Raw genomic sequence first — 26495 nt, 5'->3', positions numbered from 1 at the left:
CCTACAATAAGTCAGTTTGTGGTAGCAAGTGCTTTACAACTGATGTGACAGCACTTTTCAAGGGTTTTGTTGTATCATTATATGGATGATACACTGCTAGCAGCAGATGATCCCGTAGAATTGCAAAACTGTTTTGCTTTTTTGTGGTTTTCTCTTGAGAAATTTGGTCTCTGTATTGCAGCAGACAAGATTCAAACCTTTCCACTACGGAAATAAAGGTTTCTATTATTTGAACAGAAAATTGTTCCTCAGCCCATTGTGCTGCAGACCTCTATTAAAACACTACATGATTTGCAAAAATTTTTAGGAACTATTAATTGGCTCAGACCTACCCTTGGTATCTCTACTAAGGAATTGTCATGCTTGTTTAACTTAAGGGAGACACAGATTTACTATATCCTCTCTTCACAAGCTGGATGTAAAAGCCTCTTATGCATTACAACTTGTAACAAATAAAATTCAGACCTCTTCTGTATCCAGAGGACAAGAAGAGTTACCACGGAGGCTTTTTCTTATCCTGGCTGAACTCCAACCATTTGCACTAATAGCACAGTGGTGTATGAACAACAATTGTGGATGATAAAGTGGCTATTTTTACCTCACACATTTTCAAAAACAGTAACTACCATTGCTTGACATGACTGCTAGACTGGTGTCCACAGCAGGAAAATTATGCCAGACCCTAAGTGGGGAAGATCCTTCTCAAATCCACTTTCCTTTGCCTGCAAACACTTTTCAGGATATTTTTCAAGAATTGTTATCTTTACAGGCTGCCCTGGCAGACTTTTTGGGAAACACTGTTAATTCTCTGCTGAAAAATAAATTTTTGCAATCTTTGAAAGATCTTTCTTTACAGTCACATTTTCTAACATTATCACAGCCCCTGTCCGAGCAAACCCAGTTTTCATCAATGGTTCTGGGAAAACTCAGAAAGCAGTTGTTTGGAAAAACTTCACAGGAGACTGAGAAAACTGATTTTTCAGCCAAGGTCAACACAGACAGTAGGGTTAGCAGCTGCTGAAGAAGGTTTTAGATTGTTTCAAAATGAACTTTCAACTTAATATCAGATTCATCATAAATAGTACGTATTCTAAACCATATTGAATAGTACTTTTTAAAGCAGGTACTCAACAAGGATTTGTTTATGCTGTTATCTACTTTGTATGGTTTTGGTTGATGCAGATCTCACTGTTTTTATGTTCTGCATCTCAGATCTAACTCATCATGGCCTGGACCTCTGGTGGAAGGCAATGCAGCTGGTGACACTCGATGATGGTGGCAACAGTTCCGAATTACATGACACAAGCAAAGTTGTTACATGACTTTTATCACCAGAATGCAAAACATTGAGTTATTCAACAATTGTTGAGCAAACAGTTTGATCTTACCCTTTCTCAAGCCAGACAAATTGTTCATTCTTGCCCTGATTGTACACACTTAACACCTTTACCTACTACAATAAGTACAAATCCAAAAAAATTTGGTGTCAATGAAAGTTAAGAGATGGATGTTACCCATTTCCTCTTTTAATACCTTAAAATATGTGCATGTTTCAGTTAACACTTAGTCCAAATTTTTGTTGCCTCCACTCATAAAGAGTAAAAGGCAAGAGATGTCATTAAGCACGTGTTGCAAACTATTGCCACTTAAAAAGTCCCAAAAGTAGTGGAAACTGATAATGGTGCAGCATATGTTTCACAACCAATGACAATCTTTTTTCATTTTTGGGACACATCACTTAACAGGTCAAGCTGTTGTGGAATGAACACATGCCTTTTTAAAGAACAGGCTTCTTAAAAGAAAATGTGGGGATCTCCTTGGTATAACATCTCAAGAACAATTGGACAAAGCAAAATTTGTTTTAAATTTCTTAAGTATTTGCAGGTTTGATAACAAAACAGCAAGTGAAGAAAGGTTTTCCCGTGATCCATAACAGACTCTCAATGGCTTGTTTATTACAAAGATTTGCAGAGTGGACAATGGCTAGGCCCTGTGCCTTTGCTAACACGGGGGTGTGGTCATTGCTGTGTTTCTCCATCCACAGGAGCTCATTGGCTATCTGCAAAGAGCAAACGTGCCACAGAAGGGATGAAGACTAGAAGGCAATTTTAGTTTGGTAATCAGCTACTATGGGTTTAGGCACAACACATGTAACTCTTTTTATCATCTTCAGTGTTTTCTCAATGAATGTGAACAAAGTATGGGTCCCACAACCAATGAGGCAATGTTTGGCTCACGTTAGCTAAAGCAATTAACCAATCTACCCTTTGTATATCCATGACCAGTCCAGTGATCCATTTCAGACATGTCTGGTTGGCATTCCTTTGACAAAGGATGAACGGAAAACGTTATTCAGTCAGAGTTACAGGTGACTGTACAACTCCAGCTAAGAGTAGATCATTGTGGTGTTTGGGATCATGGCAGTCTAGTGCTGGCCAGTCTGTGGAATGGTACCTGGGCAATACTGAGGGAGGCATGGGAAAAGCAAGTAACTTCCCTGCTCTCTCACTGCAGCCTCAAGGGCTGGATGTACTAAGCTCTATAAAAGTTCCTGTGCATTTTTACCTTAATCATGCTAATGATCCAAAACCAGACAACACAGGGTTTGACGTAAGTGAAACTGGCATTTATAGTAATGCTTCTGCCTGGTGTAGTCTTACTGCTCCTTCAGAAATCACCACAAATATCAATGCACTAAGTCTACCTAATAACATATTTCTAATATGTGGTGACAGAGCACGGAAAAGCATTCCAGGAAAAGCAGTGGGAGGTCCATGGACATTCGGTCATTTAACCAAGTTTCATTCCAGTCTCAAAACTCTAACCAACTGGACACTACAACACAGGCAGAACAAATGTTATGCTGACAAATCTAGCCCTGACTGTGACTCTGAGGCCAAATTCTGGAATCCTACAAGAAGATTTTTTAGTTCTTTAGTTGCCTCTGTTGGTATTTGTGGCATGCCTTGAGCACAATTAATGAACTAGGTTGTATGTTAATTGGCTTGCTAAGGAGAGTAATGCTCCTGTTAAGAGGATTGTTAGCAGATGTTGATTCTGTATGTCATGAAACACTGCAAAACACTGATAAACTTTTTACTGTTAGCCTAGGGACATGGATATGAAGACTGCAAGGCAGTGTGCTGTATGAACCTGAGTCAACTCTGAATCCATTCACAAAAACATCCAGGAACTGAAGGAACTGTCTGGAGAACTGCAGCAAAACCAGGGATGGGATCCTTTCAGCTTGTTTTCTTGGCTGAGAAGTTTCAGTTTTGGACCTTAGGTTAAACATGTGTTACCATAGCAATAATGGGACTTGTAGCACTTTTGATGATCACGCTGTGTTTGCCATGTATCTTGTCTTAGATTCAAAGGCTTGTCAATCAAAATGTAAAGCAAGTAATGCTAATGCATACACACACTGTAATGGCTTTACAATGGTTAATAAATAAAAAAGGGGGATACATAGGGTGAGAAAACAAGTAGACTTAGTAAAATAAGAACAATGACTGCTTGGTTAAAAAAAGAAATACAGAGCCGAGGAAAAGATGTAACAAAGTTTCTAAAATATAACAGATAGAACCACAGTAGTTTGCAATAAGCTATAACAAAATGCTTGTTTTGAAAGAAATGGTCTGATGCTCGAATAATTTATTCTACTGGCTGTCTAGAGGCATTTTTTTAAATTTGATGGTAAAAATATTATAAAAAATGTATGCTTTTCCAATAAATATTTCTGGCCTAATCACTGTCTGGGGACTGGGCTTTGTGTGCTGACACACTGCAGTATCTGTTTTCAGCAGGTGGAGAGGTCCCTGAACTGCCTGTTTCTTGTTCTCTTTGGTGGTGACAACATGACAACAGCCGAATTTCCAGACTGGAATTACTGCTCCTGGTTACGGCACAGGCGATCGTCTCTGGCAGAGTAGCAGTGACACCCGGTGGCCATTAAATAAAAAGTGTTTTGGAAAACACTTCCCAGGCGAATTACACCTTCATCTGCCTGCCTTCCTGCCCTTGGTGCATTTGCAGGTACATTAAATACAGGGTGTGGTAACATGACACTCACAAGCTCTGCAGACAAACTCCTTCAGCTCCTTGTCACCTCTCTCAGCTATTGAAGACAAACTGTGAGCAACAAATCTCTTTGGTCACCTGGGAACTGTGGAATCAAGTGCCTGCTGTAGGCTATATGAGAATCAAACACCTCTGGAAGATGAAAGGCCAGACGAACAGCAGGGTTTATGCAAAGGAAGTGATGCCCCTAAACTAGCTGTGCACAGTTCATAATCCCCAGCAAGAACTGAAAGATTGAAATGGTGGCAATTTGTAGCAACGTACCACAGAGCTGCTCAGAATATTTTGGCAAGACAAGAGTTACACTGTGCTGTATACAGACCAACTTATCCTTGCATCAGAAGGCAAGTATTTAACCACAAATTGTCTGATTATCGGTAGATTTTATCCCTCTTCCTGTTCATTATGCGAAAATTGTTATGTCCAGGCAGGAGAACACCTTTCTACAAAATTGCAGTCTAAGCTGGCAGATTCTGTGCAGTTTCCCTAGTCTACACCTGTTCAAGGAACTGTTGAGGCTGTCATACATCACTTTCACTCCAACATCTCTGCCTAAACAGTATCAGTTGAAGCAGGTTTTCCAGTACTATGCCCAATGAGATTTTGAAGAGCTTCAGGGCCTGAGATTCCAAACTTCTCTGGACAACCTGTCTCAGTGGTTGAACCACCTCACAGCTAAAAGTTATGCTCTTGAGTGCAGCAGAATGTAATGTGTTTTAAATTGTGTCCGCTGTCTTTTTTCCTATCAGCATCACTGAATAGACCTTTGCTCTGTTGTCTCTAGTTCCCTCATGAGGTATTTATTCACATTGATAAGATCCCCAAACTTTCTCTTCTCCAGGCTGAACAGTCCCAGCTTGTTCAGACTTCTTTCACATGACAGTTCCTAAATTGTCTTAGCGGACATTTTTAGGACTCTTTCCAGTACGTCCATGTCTGTCTCATACTGTGTAGCGCAGAGGAGGATATAGTACTCCAGGAGTGGCATCCCCAGTGCTAGGTAGGGATGGAAGAATCACCTCCTTCCACATGCTCAGGAGCCCAGGGTTATTCTGTGTCAGATGCAGAACCTCACATTTCCCTCTGTTTTTTGCTGACCTGATTCTCCAGTCTGTCTATGTCCTTCTGTATGGCAGCGAAGCCCTTCGATGTTTTAGCTACTTCTCACACTTTTGTCTGCTCTGCAAACTTCATGAAGGTGCAGCCTATCTAATTGTCTACAGCATTAATGAAGATATTAAATAGTGTTGGCCCAGCAATTTTACTCCACCAGAGGATATATGACTGGTGATCAGCATCTGGATAGACTTTGTTCACAACCCCCTGGGCCAGTTCCTTTACCAGATTTTAATCTTCTTCAGTACCCACTTATTTAACCTGTGAGTTTTTTTCCCCCCTAGTTTCTCTTTTAGAATGTTGTGGGAGACTGTGGGAGACTCAACAGCCAGCCTAAGACAAGACAAACAATGTTTCCTGTGCTCCCCTCATCCATCAAGCTATTCAACTTGTTGGAGAAGCCTATCAAATTAGTTAAACATGACTTCCACTTTGTAAGTCAGTGCTGACTACTCCTGATCACCTTTTCATCCTTCATGTGTCTAGAGATGGTTTCCATCACCTTCCAGGGACTGAGGACAACTGGTCTGGCCTGGCCTTCTCTGACTCATTCTTCTCTCCCTTGAGGATAGGATTGACATTTTTTCTCTGCCAATGCTCAGAAACTAACTGTCCCACCTGCCCTCCAAAACCAACCAAGAGTGGTCTTCCAACATCTCCAGCTTCCCTCAGCACTTGCAAGTGCAAGCTGTTGGGTTTCACAGACTGCTGCACATCCAGTTTGTCTGTTTCCTGAAGTCTTCCCCACTCAGATTTTCTTTCTGGTCTCAGAAATTTAGGATTCCTGAATGCTAGTTTTACCAGTAAAGGCTGAGGCAAGAGAGGCTTTTTGTACCTTGGCCTTTTCCTTTTGTACCATGGCCTCTGCTTCATCTAGTGACAAGCCCACAATTTCGTTGTCTTTCTTTCATTTATATACTTGCATAATCCCATCTTGTTGCCCCTCACATTCTTGATCAAGTTCAACTCCAGATAGCCTTTGGCTTTTCTATTCCCACCCCTGCATAATCATGTGCCATATGTGTCTTCTTTGTTCACAATTCCTCCTGTTCCTAGTCATCCTCAGAAAGGAGTTTCTCACTACTTGAGAGGAAGCAGAAAGTAGTATTTTTAACACTGATGAAGCTGAATGGTATACTGAAACCCCAGCTATTGAAACTTGCTATCTAAAAATATTTTGTTGCTGGCCCCCAGGCTGTTTCCTGTCTCAGGCTTAAATGGTCTTTAGGGCTGAGATGACATTTTCTTCTGGTTTTATATTACAAGGAACAGTGAGTAGTTTATCACTTCTTGGTGCAGAGAAGAAACAGGCAAACTTGTTTCTTTGTTCTTGTTTTCACTTGAATCATGAGGAGAATGATACTTGTTCATCTGTGTTTCTACATAGAGCCATGGAGTCATCAAACAGATCTTAAGTGGAATAAATGTCCATCTTCAGTCCATGCCCAGTTCTGGGCTCCTCAGTACAAGAGAGACATGGAGCTTGTGGAGTGGGTCCAGTGGAGGACAACAAAGATGATTAAGGGACTGGAGCATCCCTCTTATGATGGAAAGGTTGAGAGAGTTGGGCCTGTTCAACATCCAGAAAAGATGGCTGAGAGAGGATCTAATCAATGTCTATCAGTATCCAAAGGGAAGGTGCCATGAAGGTGGAACCAGGCTCTTCTGAGGGGCACCAAGCAGTAGGACAAGACACAATGGGCAGAAACTGATGCACAGGAAGTTCCACTTGAACATCAAATAGAAGTTCCTTACTGGGCATGGCCTTACTGACCATGCACTGGACTAGGCTTCCCAGAGGCGTAGGGGAGTCTCCCTCACTGGAAATATTCAAGAACTGTCTGTATGAAATCCTGTGCAATGCCCTCTAGGATGACCTTGCTTGAACCTTGAGCAGGGATGTTGGACCCAATGACCCACTGTGGTCCCTTCCATCCTTTCCCCTTCTGTGTGAATACAGAATGAGATAGAGAAAGGCCTGAAATTCTGGGGTGTGCCTGGGAGCAATTCTCAAACAGTTTTCCCAGGCTCCTTTAACCTCCAGGACAATTTCCTTTGGGATTCTTCCAAGCAGGTCCCTGAACTGTTCAAATTCTGTTTTTCTGATGTTCAGGATTGTTATTCTACTCTTTTTCATTCCTCTGCAACCTAAGAATGCCCTCAAACTCCTTACCTGTAACTTGTTTAACCTTGTCTGAAAGTTGCAGGTTGAACAGGGCATTTTTTCACATAAGGTCACATGCCACATGCATCAGAAGTAATCTTCAGTACATTTTGTATATACTGTGATTTCTTACCACCAGCTGTATTGCTGTTTAAGCACACATCAAGGAGGTTAAAATCATCCATTGATATCAAGAATCTTTGATGGTGAAGATTTCTCAAGCTGCCTAAATAAGGCTTCATCTGTCACTTTTTCCTGATCAAGTGATAGCAGACACCCACTACATTATCACGCTTGCTGATTTCACAGAATCATAGAATATTCTCAGTTGGAAGGGACCTACAAGAATCATAAAGTCCAACTCTTTAGTGAAAGGCCCATATAGGAATCAAACCCACAACCTTGGCATTATTAGCACCATGCTATGTTCACAGACTTCTAATTCCCCTTGCTTCATGCTTCATGCATTAGTGTACAAACTTTTGTGATAGGCTGCAAGTCATACTGCTTTTAGAGTGGAAGTGCCAGAGAGCATCCCCTGTCATGCTCTGTCATACCCATTTGTCAGCCCTTTGTGCCCCATCTTCCCTTCAGGTTAACCCTCCTAGGCCCAGCTGGTTTAAAGCATCACTCACAAGGCTGGCAAGTCTGCTTACAAAGACAACTCTTGACCCTTGTCTCAAATATCTGTAGTCACTTCTGACATGGTTCAAGTTAGTTACCCTGGCAGATTAAAGTATTTCTTGAATATATCTGGTTTTGCAGCTTAAAATAGTTCAAAAATATAACATTGTGTTTGGAAATTCCCGCTCCCCCCCCCCCCCCCCCCCCACACACTTCCTCAATATCTCTGTTTAGAGTGGAAAAAAGAAAAAGAAGAAATACCTTCGGTCTAAAAAGCCATCACTATTAGGCTAGATGGGAAGAACATGGCTTTAACTGTAATTACCTATAAGCTGTTCATAGCAATTCAAACAGAAAAAGAAAATAAATTTCATCCACTATAATATTTACACTGAATTATTGGATTTGCTCCGTAGAGGGAGCTGATATTCCTTCTAACACTTTTTAAAATCTGCTTGTAATTGTTTCCTGCCAGAACTGTATTTTCCAGATATGAGTATTTAACTATTTATAGTGTAAAATCTATACAATAAAATAAACCCATTTCCCCCCCCTCTAGTTTATGACTTGTCCATGAAATGATAACGAAAACCTCATTATTTTGGCACATGTTTCTGAATTTTCTGTACCTAATCTTAATGCACTGTAGATGTTCACAGCTCTCTTTGATCAGTCCTGAAGGCCCAATAAAAGTATTTGAATTTTTTCTTGGGTTACTGAAATAGTGAATAGAGTTTATGAGAATTTCAGTTGATACACATGCTTGATATCTGAAAAGAAAGAGATCTGAAAATGTGTCACTACATATAGGAGTAAAAATTAATCTCCATAAATGGTGTTTGAAGGCTGATCAAGAATATTTATGGAAAAATAGGTTGAACTTTAATGTGAACTTTACACAAAATGTGTTGTAGAAAATTGCTGAAATATACAGAATTAATTAGAATAACAAATAAACTCTCAGGCATTTGTGAAGGAATGTAGGCAAACTACAGAGATGATATTACATGATAAAAAGGGAACAGCACAGTATTTGCTGTGGTGTATTACTTTTCAGTCTCACCCTCTCTCTCAGCCTGGATCTCTCTGTTGGCTGTCTTTCTCTTCCTTCACAGCCTTTTTCTCTCCACTTTTTCACTCTTTCTAACTTGTGTTTCTATGTTCCTCTGTCAGCCTATCACAGATCTTTGGCCCCTCATTTTCCATTCTCTTTCTCCTCTTACTGACACCCCTTGCCCCTCTGTGTCTCTCCCTTTCTTGTCTGTTGTGTTCTGTCTCTTGAAATGACTGTTGTAGTGTGAAGAAGGACTTGTCCCAAAACCTTCCATTTCATGCAGTATTGTGGTCTAATTAAAGATATTTCTTTTTCTCCTTGTGTATTCATCCTGTCTAAGTGCAGTGTAATATCAGTAGTCACAGATATTTTAAACTTACAGGAAAGTCAGAAACAACTATTTCAGTCGAACTACCTGCATTAAGGAGAAAATTCCCAGCAAGCAAGGGACATTCAGGAGCACAATACTATGGCTGAACTAAACTGTTTCATGAAAATTGCCATGACAAAATAGACTTTGAGAAGGAAAAGGTCTCTTTATATCTGATAAAGCTAAAAAGCAGTGTGTTGGAAAGTCATTTAATAACTCATTCATGAACTAGGGTAAACTTATCTGTATCGGCTGAGGGTGCATGGTTAGAACTGCTGCACGTAGTTTACCTGACTGAAGAGTTATCAAAATTTATGAAGTTCAAGAAAGAGGTTATCAAAACCTTTGTTGTATGATCCCTTGCTCTCACTTTCCACAAGAAGGTAGAGTTTGAATAAACTAAACACAGCAGATTGAGAATCTAGGAGCTGATCTAAGTCGTTGTTTAGAGGAGAGTCACTGCCTTTGTGATAGCCTTGTTCAAATTTGTGCTTCCTCGCACAGCTTTCAGTTGTCTGAAACTGGCACTTGAATTTGTGGAAGTGAATGGATGTTCTAAAATCTACCTATTATAGACACTCTAATTCTGTCTTTTTTCCCCTGTCTTTCTTGTACAGACTTTTCTTGTAGACTTTTCTTAGATAAACCGTTGAGATGCTGACTGCGATTTCACAAACACATTAAGATGGTACAGACTGGGACTTCAAAGATGAAGTGGTTGTCCAGGACTCCAACCACTCTCCTCATTGTAATCCTCCGGTGTTTGAAAGCATGCTTTTTGCCGAGGAGTCAGTTTTTATGATGGTAATGGAAAGTAGAGAAATGAGTGGTTTCTTTTAAGCCCTAATTTTGACACATAATCATAATCAGATTTAAATCCAGACTCTGATCATTTTGACTGTGATGTAGGCCTTGAACCAAGCTACTCTGTTCCCTCTGCAATGTATTATGACAGTTAGTTTGTCAGTTCTTAGATACTGTGATCAGGGCTAAGCAAATGGTGGAAGATGACACAAGGCTCATTTCCTTCTGTAGAATTAGAAAAGGATTCAGTAGTACGTTTTCCAATGATAGCTGAATTGTTTTTGATGACCTGTGAAATGCCCTTATGTGTCTTGTGTCTGTAGCCTTGAAAGGTGTACTTGCAGAGGTCTGGCCTCATATTAGGTCACAAGTTTGTAGAACTAGAGTCTATTTACAAGAGGAGTAAGAATGATTGTCTAGGGAACCAGAACAGAACTCAGTACTGGTCAGGTGAAGTCCCAGGTGACTGAAAAAAGGGGAACACTGTATGTATGCTTACAAAGGGTAGTAAGGAGGACCTTGAGAACTACTAACAGATCTGTACCTGGGAAGATGATGGAACAGATCCTCCTGGAAGCTGTGCTAAGGCGCATGGAGGACAGGGAGATGAGTTAAGGTAGCCAGCACAGCTTCACCAAGTCCTGCCTGACCTTCTATGATGGAGTGACTTCACTGGTCGACAAGAGAAGGGCTATTGATGTAATTTATCAGGATTTCTGTAAAGCCTTTTACACAGCCTCTTACAATGTCTGTACATTGGAAAGAGATGGTTTTGATGAGTGGACTATTGGATAAGAAAGTGGTTGGACAGTCACATCCAGACTAGTGGTCAGAGTCCCAATTGATATCAGTAACAAGTGGTCCCTCAGGGATCCATCCAAGTACCAGCATTATTTAATATCTTCATTAAAGGCATAGACAAAGGAATCAAGTGCATCCTCAGCAAATTTTCAGGCAGCACCAAGCTGAGTGAAGTGGTTTAAAATCCTAAAGGATAGAATGCCATCTAGAGGGACATGGACAAGCTTGAGAAGTGGGCCCATGGGATTTAAGAAAGGAAGGTCCTGCCTGACTGACCCGGCCTCTTTCTATGACAATGTGACCTACTTAGTGGATGAGGGAAAGAATGTGTGTGTTCTCTGTGTGGAGTTCAGTAGAGCCTTTGACACTGTCTCCTCCAGCATTCTTCTGGAAAAATTATCTGTTCATGGCTTGGATGGGTGCAGTCTTGTCTGGGGGAAACTGGCTGGAAGTCCAGGCCCAGAGAGTGGCAATGAATGGGACTAAATCCCGATGGGGCCTGGTCTCTACTGGTGCTTCCCATGGCTCAGTATTGGGGCCAGTCCTGTTTAATCTTTACTGATGATCTGGATGAGGGGATTGAGTCCCCCCTCAGTCACTTTGCAGCTGACACCAAGCTGTGTGTTGCTTGGGAGTGTTGCTCTGCTGGCAGGCAGGAAGCCTCTGCAGAGGGATCTGGACAGGCTGGATCTTTGGGCCAAGGCCAAAGGTGTGAGGTTCAACAGGGAGGATTGACAGGTCCTGAACATGAGCTGGCAGTGTATCTAGGGGGCCAAGAAGACCAATGGCATCATGGCTTGTATCAGCAATAGCATGGCCAGAGGGACCAGGGCAGGGATTCTTACTCTGTACTCAGCACTGGCGAGGCCACACCTCAAGTCTGTGTCCTGTTCTGGGCCCTTAACTTGGAGAAGGACATTTAGGTGCTGGAGCACGTCCAGAGAAGGGCAAAAAAGATGGTTTCATGAGGAGCAGTTGAGGGACCTGAGAGTGCTTAGCCAGGAGGAGGCTGAAGGGGGACTTTACTGCTCTCCACAACTACCTGAAAAGAGGTTTCAGCAAGGGTGTCTCTTCTGCCATGTCTCAAGTGAAAGCACAAGTAGAAATGGTCTTAAATTTCATCAGAGGAGGTTCAGATTAGATACTATTAGATATTTTTCTTTCATGGAAAAGTGGTTAGGTGTTGGAATAGATTGCCCAGGGAGGTGGTGGTGCTTTTTATTCTGTAAGTGTTCAAGTGGCATCTGGATGTGGCACTTCTGATCAGATGGATGTGGCCATCTGATTATGGCTTGGGATGATTATGGTAGTGCTAGGTTGATGATTAGATGGATAATCTTGAAGATCTCTTCCAATCTTAGTGATTCTGTGATTTTGTAATACTGTTCACTGTGTAATTCCTACTGAATTGAAAGCTTTTTCTGCAGTGGTGGTCCTGTGATCTCTGACTGAGGCTGGATCCTGGCAAATCGTTCTCCAAGTAAGTGTAATCCTGACACCAGTTTGCAACTTTGATACTGGTTAAACAGGCATTGCTCTGAGCCAGGGCTCAAAACAGTATGGAAACTGTGGGGTGACCTAATTTCTTTCCACCTGGCTCTGTTGCTGCTTTGAGGTATTTGTTTGTGGGAGGGTGATTCCCTTAGCTTCCTGTTTGCAACAAGATAGGTTTATTCCCCCCTTCCTGTGAGGAGCCTGAATAATCTCCCTGGATGATTGCATCTTGACAAGTCAAGTGCCAAGGCAACTTAAGCGTGAATGTTTCAGTTTGGGGATATTTTGGGAAACAGCTGCTCCCACACATGCCAACAACCTGTTGTATGATCCTGAGTTCATCCCTGCCAGGGAAGGACATGAGTATTGAAGATGTCTTCAGGAACAGAGTAACAACTCTGTGAAGGACTCGGCCTCATCTTTGCTTTCATCTCTGCCCTGGTCACACAGCATTGAGTGAAATAGCACAAGGTGAGGCTCTCCTTTTCCCACTCACAGCACCACACCACAGGAGAGGTTACCTTTTTATACAGAACTGTTGGGACATAGAGCATCAGATTACAACTGGCTTTTTTAAGGAAACTTCCCTATCTGACCACCCATGGACCATTCTGGCAGTCACGCTTTCACCACCTGAGCTGGAACTGAGGACCTTTCACAACAGATGGCTTCAGTGACATGATAGGTGCCTTATTTCATTCCTTACACTCCCCCCACTCATACAACTGGACATGATTTCCTTACTGCCTTGACCTCATGTTTCCCACACAGAGTTTCAGACCTCTGGATCCTGAATTTAATCCTCGTGCAGAAAAAGAATCACAACTCTAACTGATGTCTCCAAGGACAGACTCCGAACAAAGGAAACCCTGAGCTTTTATACCCTCACAGTCTGTGTGTGTAAAAGTCTGCCATCTTCCTACTGAATCCTTGGCTCCTGCAGTGCCTCAGTGTCTGGTTTCCTGGCTGGTCCCTGTGCCCTTTGCTGTGCCAAGGGTTGGCAATTCCTGGCCTCTTGCCTTGGGGTCCCACCCAGAGCTCAACCTGCAGCTCCCACTGCAGCTGCACCCCGAGCTACCTGCACTAAATATGTTCCTCAACAGCTTGCAAATAATTGTCCTAAATCTTACATTCAGTGAGAGATTCTAAGCTGTATTTTTGCTCCTGGTAGCAACCTCATCCATGTTGGTGAATGTCAGACAACCATGCAGCTATTACGGTCATCGTTATGCAAACTTGCCTTTTGGGGGAGCCACTCCTGCAACATTAGCTTTGGTCATCCTGCAGTGTCCAGTCAGGAAACAAAGTTACACCTTGGAGAGTTCTGGTAACACAGAAAGACACGTATCTTCAGTGAAATTGTTTAGAGGACATCTAACAACTTTGTGATTTTTTTAAAGGAGATGAATCATCACAGAAATCTGGATTAGTCCTAAGGTGACCCTTATAGTACAGTGGAAACTGGTATGACTGAGTCCTAACACCACTGTACACAAATCTCTGTCTTTTCTCTGAAGGGAAAGAATAGTTTGTCCCCAGGGTCCCTCTGACTTTTTCAACTCAAAAAATCTTGACAATTCTTTCAAAAGAACTATTATTTCTTATGCTTTTATATTCTTCAACTGAACTATGCAATAAATTTTTATGTTGCGAGAACGAAATGGAAGAGGTCTCTGAAGTATTTGACAAGGCAAACTTCTTGAAAACTCCTAGACACAGGAAGATGAGATCTGTTGGCAGGAAGCATAAAGAGGGGATTTTCTTCTTTACAAAAAAAGGGAGTTGTATTCAAGTACATTCATTCTATTATTTTTAAGCCACAATAGTAAATAAGAACAGACAATCTGAAAAAGGGATTTATTTAACACAAAGAAAAAGTGGTTTTTAAGAATGTCTTTCTCTGAAACAGCACCTTACATTTCAACTTCTGAATCATTATTCGCAAGTTGCTGCAAGTGCCCAGTGTGATGGAAAGTCACCATGACAACCACCACACCTTATTGTATTTTTATATTGAGGGCATTAACATCCTGCTATGGTTGTGATTTTTGGTACTTGGGTTGATATGTGAAATTCCTTTGGATATAAACCACCCAATTCATGGACTGAGTCAACCTGCTTTTATAAGGATTCAAAGTTGTGTTCCTCCCAGGACATGATTTGTTGCCTGAGAACAAAGATAAAAAATGAGACACTCAGGTCGTTTGTGATTTGAGTCAGAGAGAGAGATTCCTCTGAAAGAAAATTTTGAAACATTGAATGTCTTTTGAAAAAAGAGGAGGAGATTCGGACTTCAGCAGCTTGAGATCTTCAAAGACTTTGATTATTCTGTCTGCAAACATCTGCAGATTAACAGTGAAATGTAGGCCTGGCAATTTCTGCTTGTTGTCTCTGCTGAGGTGTTGCTGCCTTCTGGGAGCACTCGATCCTCAAACTGCACATGGGTTAAACCCAGAAAGAGCCTGTGTGTTGCTCCTGGCACTGTCTAGGTATATATATATATATATTTAACAACAAAGAAAAAAGTGGTAGAAGAACTCCAAACAGGTCCTCTTTTGATGACCTCCCTGACACAAGAAAGTGACACAGCTGTTGTTATTTTCCACTCCTGAAAGAAATATAAGTATCAAATTTGAGATTGCTCCTTAGCTATCATCTTACCTCTGCTGAAAGAGGAAGCCTAATGTCCATGCCAACAGCCTTAAGACATGTAGATTTTAATGCTGGAAATAAAATATAGATTTTGTTGCTGGAAGCCCAGGCACATACATTTTAGGAGACTGAAAGAATATTCTGGGGAAGGATGGTTCTGAGCTGTTCTGTTTGGTTTTGAGCTGTTTTGCAGATATCAATTTCTGGCCATCATATCAGATGAGACCCCAGGACAGATGACCTTCTGATAAAAGAGGAGTATTGAGGTATTGTGTTGTACTCCTTTATTGAGTAACCCTGTAATCTGGTATTGCCATTGATACTAGCCTTTGGTAATACGTTACAGTCTGGCTTCACCTCAACTTAAAGAGGCCTGCCTGCAGTTTATTTCATTGAATTCTGTTGTAACAGGAATATTTTTCTAATTTACCAGATGCTGGTGTTTTGTTGTTTTTTTTTTTTTTTTTTTACTTTTTCTTAGCTGTTTGATCACTAACATAATGATGTAGTGTAGCGAAAACCATATTTGGTATGACAAGCAGAACCCTTGGGAAATGGAGACAGAGGATGTTGTGAAGAGGAGGACTACAGGCATGGGATGATAAAGAGACAGGGTGCAGGGCTGACAGTGGAGACACCACAACCAGGTGCTCTGCCCCCTGAGTTCCACACAGAAGGCCCCAGAGGTAAGGCAAGCACTGTGCAGGGAAGTCTGAGAGTGTCTGGCTTGATGCTGGCCACACAAATCAAGCTTTAGTCCCACAGTGCCACAAGATGAGTCTGCATCAGGGCTTTGCTGTCTGGGCTGGTCTGCTGTCAAAGCTCTTAGCTCCTGTGTGTGTACACAGAACATGCTTACAAACACCAAGATCTCATCAGGCAGCCTTCCAAGTGTGAAATGCAGCTCCTGGTCTACCTTATGATTGCAAAAGACATGTGGATGGGATGACTGATATTTGGTCTATAAGTTCAGACAAGAGCTGATTTAGCCTGTAGCTTTTCAAGGCCAAATTGATTCCTTCTAAAGCAGTGCTGACAGCTGTTTGTTTAATGTTCTCTTTCTACCTTTCCTAATGGGAATCATCCTTTACCAGGCAGGCAGTGTTTGACTCTCATTGTTATTGCCATTAGAAAATACTTCCCCAGGTCTAGTAAAACTATACCATTGTGTAGTTGCAGCACATAGTATCAGCTCTTTCTGTGTATGTGTGTGTCTATGTGTTTGTTATTTTAGGGTGATAGGGTATTTTGTTTTTAGTTCTGTTTTATTAGGGTTTTCTTCCCATTCTGAATAATTTAGGGCTTGTGTTTCTGCTGGCTTTTGATCTCAGTCATGATCACAAGAAAATAGTTTCATCTTAAAAAAAAAAAAAGAATGTGTTGTAAGACCTCATAGAAAGACTTCTATGAATGCAGTAGGCATGGCCACTTGCAGGTGCTTCAGAATCCCGATTTGGCAAAGACAATCCAGACAATTGGTGTCTGGAGTCAGATGCTTTAGCTGTATTGTTTCTGCTTTTGTTTAGCAAAGCAAAGCACATGTTTCTCCAGGCTACTCTTTGGAGAGAGAACACGGCCAGCAAGGAAAATCCATGAACACTGAGGCCTATAATTGGGAGTTTAGCTCCTGTCTAGATTCCCAGGTCCCACTGGAAAGAAACTTGGAGAATGTACTGGGCAGGGAGATTCTTCCAAGTGTCATTGCCTGACAATGCTGCAGGGGCCACTGCCATACGGCAGTACTGTGTTGGGACCTGTAGTGAAGGGCTAACAGAGGGAAAAGTCTGGGACTCGGTGAGATCAGTGGCCAGTGGGATCAATATGGCTCAGTCTTAGTGTCAGACACCTCTATCCTACCTATAGCTCCAGCCCTTTCCAAGAAAGCAAGAAAGCAAGAAAGAAAGAAAGAAAAAAGCAAGAAAGCAAGAAAGAAAGAAAGCAAGAAAGCAAGCAAGAAAGCAAGCCAGCAAGCAAGAAAGCAAGAAAGCAAGAAAGCAAGAAAGGAAGCAAGAAAGAAAGAGGTCACAAAGAATATCTTAGATTCCAATATTCTATGAAGAAAAAAGAACCTCAGAAAATGGGTTTGCCTTCACCTGAGTTTAGAAATCAAGATGTTTTCAGGAGTTTTAAAGCAGAAAACTGAATTACTTTTATGTCCCTATGGAAGCTAAAAATGAGGATATTTCTAATAAGCAAAAGATACTGTGATGTGACTTTATTTGATACTAGGCAGCTAGGCTGTGTTAGAGCAAGAAATATAATGTTGATATTTAGTTGTGGCACCATCAGTCATGGACTGGGAGTAGGGAAGTGTGTAAGAGTAGGAAGGCAGGTGAACCTGGAGCGCTGATCACAGGGATTGGATGAGGTGTTGGGAGCCCTGCAAAAGGTATTGTGTTTGATGAGTTAGTGATCTGGAACAGGCCATGTCTGCCCATATGGCCTTGGCCTTAAGGCATGAGTGACCACTTGCCAGCTCGTATGGGAACCTGCAGCAAGGCCCAGTACTGCCCACTGGGAGTGGACACAGTGTGTGAGAAGTGCTGTGACAGAGGTCCCAGCCTGTCAGGAAACTAGCAGCTGAACAGATTGCTAATGTAACCCATAAGTCATCAAACCTTTGAGAAAGGTGAACTGTACCTGAGGCAAGGGGAGGGACATATTGATCGAGAGGACCACTGCCTGTTGTGGAGGTAGTGACACAGCTAACCTGAGCACACATGTTGTACTGCAGGATAAATTCAGCCAGCTTGTTGCAACTGCAGGCACCAGTGATGGCTACACCTGCAAGGCCTTGCCTCTAGTAGAGCAGTGAGTTCTCATGACAATAGCTTTTAGGAATAAAATAGTTTTCTTGTAAGAAAAGAATGTTATATCTCGCTAATATTTTGAGTTGGAAGGGATCACAAGGATCATTTAGTCCAACTCCTAAGTGAATGGCCCATATGGGGCTCTAACCCACAACCTTGGCATTGTTAGCAGCATGCTCTAACCAGTTGAACTAATGTCAAATGACAAAAAAGGCAAACAGTTCTTTCCAAAAGCAGTTGGCACAACAGGATATGTAAAAGAAAGAGGTTTCCTCTGAAAATTTATGTCAGGAATGTGTGCTGATAAGTCAGCTGAGCATCTGTGCAGCCACCTACCAAGGCTTGTGCTCCTGCATCTTTTCAGTTGGGTATGTACTGGCATATGCACACAGAAAAGCACACACAAGCATACTCACACATATACCCATGCTGCTTTCTAAAATGATAAATTTGAAAAGTGAAGTCATTCAACTAGCGAGTGCAAGTGATGCAGTTGGTTTTCATATGGAAATTACTGCTCTGCTCCTTTGTCCTCCACATGCAAATATATCTGCATGGTAACTAGGAAAGAGCCATCCATCAGAAAGTTGTTCTTGATGACACAGTGTCATTCCTGAGGCTATAGGAGAGAGGACCTCTATACACTTTTATGCAATAAGCAGCAAGTGTTAGTAATCAGCTGATAACTAATTCAGCTTGGAAACACTGTGGACAATTTTCTTCTTCTTCCTTAATTTACACAGAAGTTGCTACTGTGATTGTTTACTCCTATACTTATTTTTTGAGGGTGTTTTTGGACTACCACAGCAGACAGAGCCCCTATAGTTAATCCTAGAAGATAACAGATATTAAACTCTTTACACTGTGCTTTTTAGTCTTCCTACCTGTCTTGAAAAACTTAATCTTGTTTTTTGTCTGCTTTCTCCAAGGAACTAATCATCATGGTGTTTCATGGCAACTGAAATTACACTTAATTACACAATTAAGTCAAGGCTGGGTGCTGTAATCTTTCTAATATTGTTTGGACTCAGTAAGGTGGAGCAGATCTTGGAGACAGGAACAAGGCAGAGCAGGAGGTGCCACAATGGGATTTGTTTCTTAGCTTGACTTCCAAGGAACCTTGAAGCAGAGCCAGAAAGAGAAGTGTTGCTTAACAGAACAGAGCTGTACTCAGTGTAGAGGAGCAACTCCTGCTGCTGGAAGACTTCATTGAATGCTCTGCAAACTCTATGCTAGTTTCAGTTCCTCAGCTGGGATCTGGTACCTTGTCCAGGATCAGCACCCACTCAGGAATTCCTAGTGGGTGACCTGCCATAATGCTCCATCTGCTGCAAAGGAGAGTTATGATGAACCCACATGGGAATACCACAAATAATTTTGTGGCCACTGTGTGTTTTTCCATGAGCTTTTGTGAGTGGGATACTTTAGAAATGAAACTCACTGTTGAAAAAGGGACATTACATGACAGTTGAAGGCTAAATTATTATTCTTTTGAATCTTCATATTTCTTTTAAATGCAGGTGTTTATTGCACAGATAGCGGGGAGAAGTGATTTAGGAGCCTCAGTCTTGTATCAGGACAGCAGTGGCTGATTCAGTTTGCCAGTGATGAGGAGAACTGGTGATAGAGTGATATTCTGTCTTCCATTGTGTTCCTACTACTTTTACACATTTTTCAGTTTAGCAGGAATTCCTGTCTTCCTAGAAGGGACAATGGGGTAGTCTTGTAACCATTTATGTAATTTAGTCATGACTAATACATCAGTTTTATTTACATACTTTTTTATCCTCAGGAGGAAGCTGAAAGACAAGCATTTTGATCACAGTTGCTAAGCTGTGGTTGCCGTCTGCTGATGTGTCTTCAAGCTGTTAATACTGATCAGAATTTTTCCACTGCAATACCAATTTAGCACAAAAAATTGTTTTGTTTTGTTATTTTTTGACTGTAAATGATTTAGTTTTACTGTCCGCATACCAATTCAATTTCTCAGTTTCAAATCTAAGTATAATAATATAGGAACATAGGTGTATCACCGCTACCTCAGATGAAGGCCCCCCCAGCTGAGCAGCATGTCTGTAAACATGTACAAAGCTGAGCAAATATCTGACTTTTCCCTTCAGAATTTTCATCTTCCTGCTATTTTTTTGCTCAGGAAGATCCATGAACATGATGGAGTTTTTTCACTCATTCTTATGCAAATACCTAACTATTTTTTCTTTAAATACATGCCAACTATTTGGACTCACAAAATCCTTCAGCAATGAACCCCACTAACACCCAGTTAATTTCAGCTGTAAACATCATGAAGGTAATGTTGTTTTCCCCATTTTATTTTGTATTTCTATGGACATTAAGTTTCTTTTTAGTGAATGAATTTTCTACTGTGTAAACACAAATGGACTAGTATGTTTCAGGGAAATGTTGAGAAAACCAGAGAGACTGATGTGAAGAGGATATGAGACACAATTCCACCTTTCAAAAGACCTTTATATTCATTGGTGAAGTGAAGCTATAAAAGAGGTAAAAAGGGAAAATTTTCATGATGCCTCCTGTTCTCTTGTTGTGAAAGAACAGCAAGAAGGGGATGGTTTCACAAGGGCAGGAAATCCAGGAGCTAAGGATGAGCATAGCACAAGCAGAGGTGTCCCTGACAGGGAGCACTTGAAGAAGGAGAGCAGTAGCCAGAGTCCAACAAGAATCCATTGATGGGCAGACAAATTCACTGTGACTAGGTAGGTCTCAAGTCTATACATGGCCAGGGCCAGCCTGATAAATGGTCAGGGCACAAGCATACCTACTGAGCAGCTTAGGCAGGGATCAGTGTAGCTCCCAGGCCAAGGGATGAAGGCTGTGTAACTGAAAATACCACATGAGGCTTGTCACCCTTTTCACCCAGCTTCTACCCAGCAGACATAAGTAAAAAGCTTGTACCATGGCAGAGCTGGATTGTCACATAATCAGCCAAACCACTGGATAGCAAGAGATTGCAGAATCTATCAGTGCAGTCAGGTTCCTGATTGCCATTTTCCAATTAGCTACATATCTTTCCTTCCCTTCTAGGTCTTTAACGTGACAGACATCTAACTTTCTGTACCACTGGGATTTATTGTTTTGACTGAGAGCAAGAATGATCTTTTCTGTCCAGCAGGGATAGTGGAAGCTCCTGTTGTCCTGGCTGGCTGGCAAACCCATACAGAGCAACAAATTGCCTCTGGTTTTATAGCAATGGGAGCTCTAATTTTCAACTCTACTAAAAGCTACTAATTTTCAAGAATTAGTAGCTTTTAGTAGAAATTTTATATATTGGATTTGCACATGGCTGAAATAAGTTGAGATAGATAGCTAGATGAATCCTTGTCTGCTTAAGGAATCAGGACATCTGCCTCGTAAGTGTACCTTAGGTGTCTCTTTTAGTAGGTTGAATTTTTCTGAAAAGGTTAAGAAGTTGCAATAGGGAAGAAAGGGCAGCTCAATTTCTACCTCTTCTCGCTAGCTTCAGTGTGGGAACAGCTTGGGATCTATGCACTTTAGAAAATTCCAGTCTTTAAAGGAGGAGTAATTTCTTGGTCCTGTGAGGAACAGTGAAAAAAGGGATACTGACCATTGTTTGGTTGTTCAGTCTGTAAAGATGCCAGGTTTTGTGAGCACTTTGACAGCTTCACATTGAATCCCAGCACATTAGCAGCTACTAGGCTCCTGTGGCTTCCTCAATATAGCTGCTAGCTCATATCACCTGCAAGACTACATCAGGTGAGCATTTTTTCTTTCTGTATATCTGAACATGTTTCTCCAAATCTGAGAGACAAAAGGAGCCAGCTAAATTTCTGTATTACCTTTATGGCCTCCAGATTAGTAGAAGACCATAAGGGCTGACTCACAAACACAAGTGCTACAGTGATAAAAACATTTGACTTGTGCAGGTCTTCTTCCACCATCCCTCCTGAAAGTAATTGGGGAACACCTCTTGATGTGCTGAGCATTACTCTGAGCAGTCAATGCTTGTTTGGAGTTTCATATACCATTCCCTGGGCTTCTTTCCCTCTCTCCAAGATCCTTTCTCTAGGCACTCTTTCTTGTGCTGCCTTTCCCACTTAATAATAAATATCTCTGTTCTTGGAAGGTCTGGGCAGATTTTTCTCCAACAGAGTTTCTCAGCTTGCTCACTGAAGAATTGTTTTCTTCCCCCTGTTTTCCTTATGGCCCTGAGAAGGGAATTTTCTAGTGTAATACCAAACCTAAAGCAAGTAGTAATTTCATACTTTTGTATTTTTGCATGACTAGAAGTAAGTTTAATCTCTGTTTAGTAGAGCATATTTGCATACACTACAAATACAAAAAAGAGAAAAATAAAAGGAGAAAGTTTTCCAATGAAGCTTCAGCCTTCTCTTTTTACAGGTGGCTAAAAATGACCAAGTTATATTAGGAATAACCTGAATTATGCACAAGTCTAATTTTATAATTCTGTTAATTTTATTACTGAACAAAAGTGACATTATTTCTTCAGCTTTGAAAGGTTTTCCATAACTACATACTCTGCCTCTTTGGTAACTATTAATAACTTGAAGAACAAGATTGTAATGAGGATGTAACAGTGTCTTTTCAGTGGAAATGTCATTTAAGTAACCTCGTAAGCAGTATATTAAAATTACTAGTCTGGTATCTTGATGGGAGCTGGAACTTAAATTCGATACATGAGATCAAAAGTTGGGAATGACCACCACAGCCTTTCACTTTTCTTATGAAACCCAATGCATACATAAGGGAAAAGACCCTAAAAGAGTCTTTAAGAAAAGACCATGGGAAAATAGTTCAAGTATTCTGGCTGGCACATGTTAAACAAGTCCTTTTGAGGCAAATTGTTGGGGAACTGAAGGTGCTTTGCTTTCAAAGCCTGATGCCTTCTGCCTACTTCAGAAAATTTCTCAACAACTTCCATTTTCTTTGTTTCACTAACTTCTGTTGTGGGGCAGCCAGAAACCCATTCATCTTTGCTAAAGCTTCACAAGAAACTTAGAGATGCAGGCACACCGTGCTTCAGGCATGCCCATTTCCAGCAGTAGATGAGGTCATCCCCAGTTTTGATACTATCTATAGATGACGTGTGGCATTGGTCACAGGGGATTGAGATTTCAGAGAATCAGGAATCAGGATTCAGATCCTGTCCACCCACACCCTGGAACAGCTCTGCAGAAAGACAATTTCTAGTATTTTCTGCTCCTCTTTGCATATGCAGCATTTAATGCTGAAGTGTGTTACCATACCTGTGTGTTTGCATGGTTTAAATTATTGACAACTGTTCCATGGAATTAACTTTAAATTTTTGCTCTGATTCTATGCATTCTCCTTCAAGTGCACTTCACAGATAATGACAAGAAGTGGGGAAAAGTAGTAAAACCACAGAAACTGCTATGACCCAAGCTAAATGAAAATTGTGGTAAGATTTTCTTGAAATACTCGATGAAACTATGGTTGCCTACAGATGAATAGGAGTTGACTGGTCACTGTTTTTTCTAGTGCAGAAACCAGGGTAATGATATGAAAGTATTTGCCAGCAGCTCTAATACAAATGAAGCAGAAGGTTCTCCATTTAGTTTGCAGTTGGATGTGGACATCCATTCTGTTAGATGTCAAGGATGTTGGAAACATATGTGGTTTCAAGAAGGATATCAGGCATGTCAAAGAAGACAAATCTTTAGAGGGTTATTAAGTAGTCATTTGCTGTAGTTTATGATTTGTCTGGCCTATAAACTATTGGAAGCTGGGGAAGTACTGAAGGGCAGTAACCTATAGAGCCTGATCCATTATTCTGTTCTTACACAGTCACCTGCTTGTTGCTACTGTGCAGAACAGGACATGGAGATGGTGGAATTGTTCAGTTTGTTCTAGCACAGCCTTTCTGAACAAAGGTGCATGAGATGCGCAGAATAGAAAATATAGGGGTTATTTGAGATGTCTGTAACCACTGTGGTCAAAAGGCACACTTAACAATGAAGAAAATGTAGGGGATGAAAAACGGACTGAAAATATGTCAGAAAATAATGAGGCAAGTCAAGTGGCATAAAGTATGATGGTATTAAATAGAATTTGAGTAGAATTTGAATAGCCAAGCACCAAGAAGGCTTGGTGGATCAGCAGAGAATATTCAGGAATTGGGAGCTACTGCAGCCACTGCCACACCAAAATGGGTGCAAAGAGACTGCAGGGACACCAGGAAGATTTGTTCAGGAGAGGCTCACATGGGGGTTCTCATGGATTAATAATAGAAACTACACAATACAGGATTTCATCTTGTCTAGATGAGGCGGACAAGGAAAGACCGCAGTAGAGAATTCTTGGCTGATTTTGATGCTAGTACTCAAGACTGGGACTTGAATCACATCTTATTGAAGAAAAAAGGCTTTGAATCTGTGTGTATAGGGTTCTGTCCCTTCAAAGCAGGCCTCTGTGGTGCTTTAGAGGGACATGTGTCCTCAGAGATGACTGTTGCCCTTAGTCCTTTGTCAGGTCTCCTTGTCCATATGAGTGACTTAAAGACACCTGAAGTATTTGAAGATTGTCATTTTATGGTATAGTGTTGCCACTGTACACTGTACAATATATTTAGGTAATGTTATCCCAGCAGGTAGCATACTGAAGCATGGCTTTTTGTTAGAACTGTGTACCTACTACCCAATGTTCTAAAATACACCTAGACCTCCCAGTTTTGGAACTCTGCTGTGAGGCTGACTTGCTCTTCAACAGAGGTCTCTACGTTTCCATATGTCTGGTAAAATGCAACGGTAGCAGAAGGGCAGCAACAATCAGAGCCAACAGTCTAAACTCTCTAGAAGTACGCAGAAAACTCTAGCCCTGTAGGTGACTCATGTACTGAGAGGTTCATACAACCTTCTTTGGATAAAATATATTGCTAGGATTTTTCCCAATATACAAGGGGAGAGGGAGGGGAGTCACTTGGATTTCTCAAGCCTGTTGTAATAAAAGCTAGAGAAATACAAGGGGATAAGAATCAGAATAAAACTGCTGATACTAGCATTTGCAAAGTTTGGGAAGGGTTAAGAGCACTGTGTGCCACAGTAAAATGTCTGAGTCTTGAATGCAGATCCACCACTTGGACTCATGGATGCATGACAGCATTTGGATCTGAGAGTCTCTTTCAGTGTGAGCAGAGTCAGGTAGAAAGAAAAATAAGTGGAAGTGCCAGCACCAGAGAACAGGTTGGCGGGACACAGCAAGTTGTAGAGGACAATGTGTTCCTAAGTCAGGACAGAAATGATAGGACTGGAGATCCCCAGGTGAAAGGCAACAAAAAGCACTTGAGAGTGCTGCCTGATGATGCCGTGTGGAAAGAGCTAACCACCTAGCCAATGAAGCTCTGGGACATTTTGCCTGGGAAACAAGGTGGAAGTATAAAACTAGGTACTGCTGTGTCACCTGCAGCTCTATGGTGTCTGCCAGAGGAGGACTGTCTGCTTCCCATGCCTGGCACTGAAGTGTGGGTGAAGCAAAAGGATTTCCAATGAATGGCCTGTTAGCCTGATTAGTGATGCTGAAGGCCACAGCTTGGTGCCAAGATGACATTCAGGGACAACTTTTTCTCCAACTTGTATTTTGATCTGTCAGTTTCATTATTCCTTTCACTACAGAGATTACCTTGGCATCTTCCTGAAATGAACTCAGATATGCCTAGCAGATTCTGAAGCTATTTCAGGGCTGCTCTGAAGAGCAATTTAGACCAATTTTTGTCTAGCTTTTCTGAAGTCGTGACACAGAACTCTGTCTCTGATTATTAAAAGAATTATACTGGCAGCTAGTAATACTTCATTAAAATCTCTGATTTACAAAAAGAAGTTTTATTTAAAATACTCTTGACAAGGCTGGGAGGGTTGATTAAATCCCAAACAAAGATTAAAGCCACATATGTTCAATTTTTTAAAAATAACAAATGGTTGTAGATAATTTAAATAACAGATGGGCTCTTTAAATAGATGGACTATTTAAATAAATTACTTTTAAAAGTTCATATAATTATTTACTTCAGTTATCTATTGAATGTGTAAACTCTGAGTGTTCTGTTGCAAGTACAGATTTATTATTTTGGAAGAGAAATCCAAGCTGATGGGAAGAGTGATTTCTTTTGTTCTTCTGATTTCACTATCTTGTTCCTAGTCAAAGATGTTAGTTAAGTTAGGGCACTGGACCAGGAATGGCAAATCCCTGAATTTCGTGGACAGACTGTCTTCTCATCTCATGGGTCTACAAAAGTGCATATCTAGAAAAACATGCTGGGAAGAGCATGATATTCTTGACAGATACTGGCCTTTAGCTGCCAGTAATGGGAATAGGAAGTTCAGGGACTTGGGTCTTTAAACACATCTTATGAAAATAGTAAAGGTTAAACTTTTTACAATTACCTTTTTTCTTCTCTGTGTCTGGAAGACAAGATGCCTCTTGAAATGATTTTTAGGGAAAATTGTGCCCCCGTTTTATGTCCTTTCCACAGCTGAAGAAACTGGTGAGAGAGTTGGG

Source organism: Prinia subflava, chromosome Z, assembly GCF_021018805.1.
Source record: "Prinia subflava isolate CZ2003 ecotype Zambia chromosome Z, Cam_Psub_1.2, whole genome shotgun sequence".
Classification (NCBI taxonomy): Eukaryota; Metazoa; Chordata; class Aves; order Passeriformes; family Cisticolidae; genus Prinia; species Prinia subflava.
The sequence above is the reverse complement of the archived record's forward strand: the minus strand, read 5'-3'. Positions refer to the sequence as shown.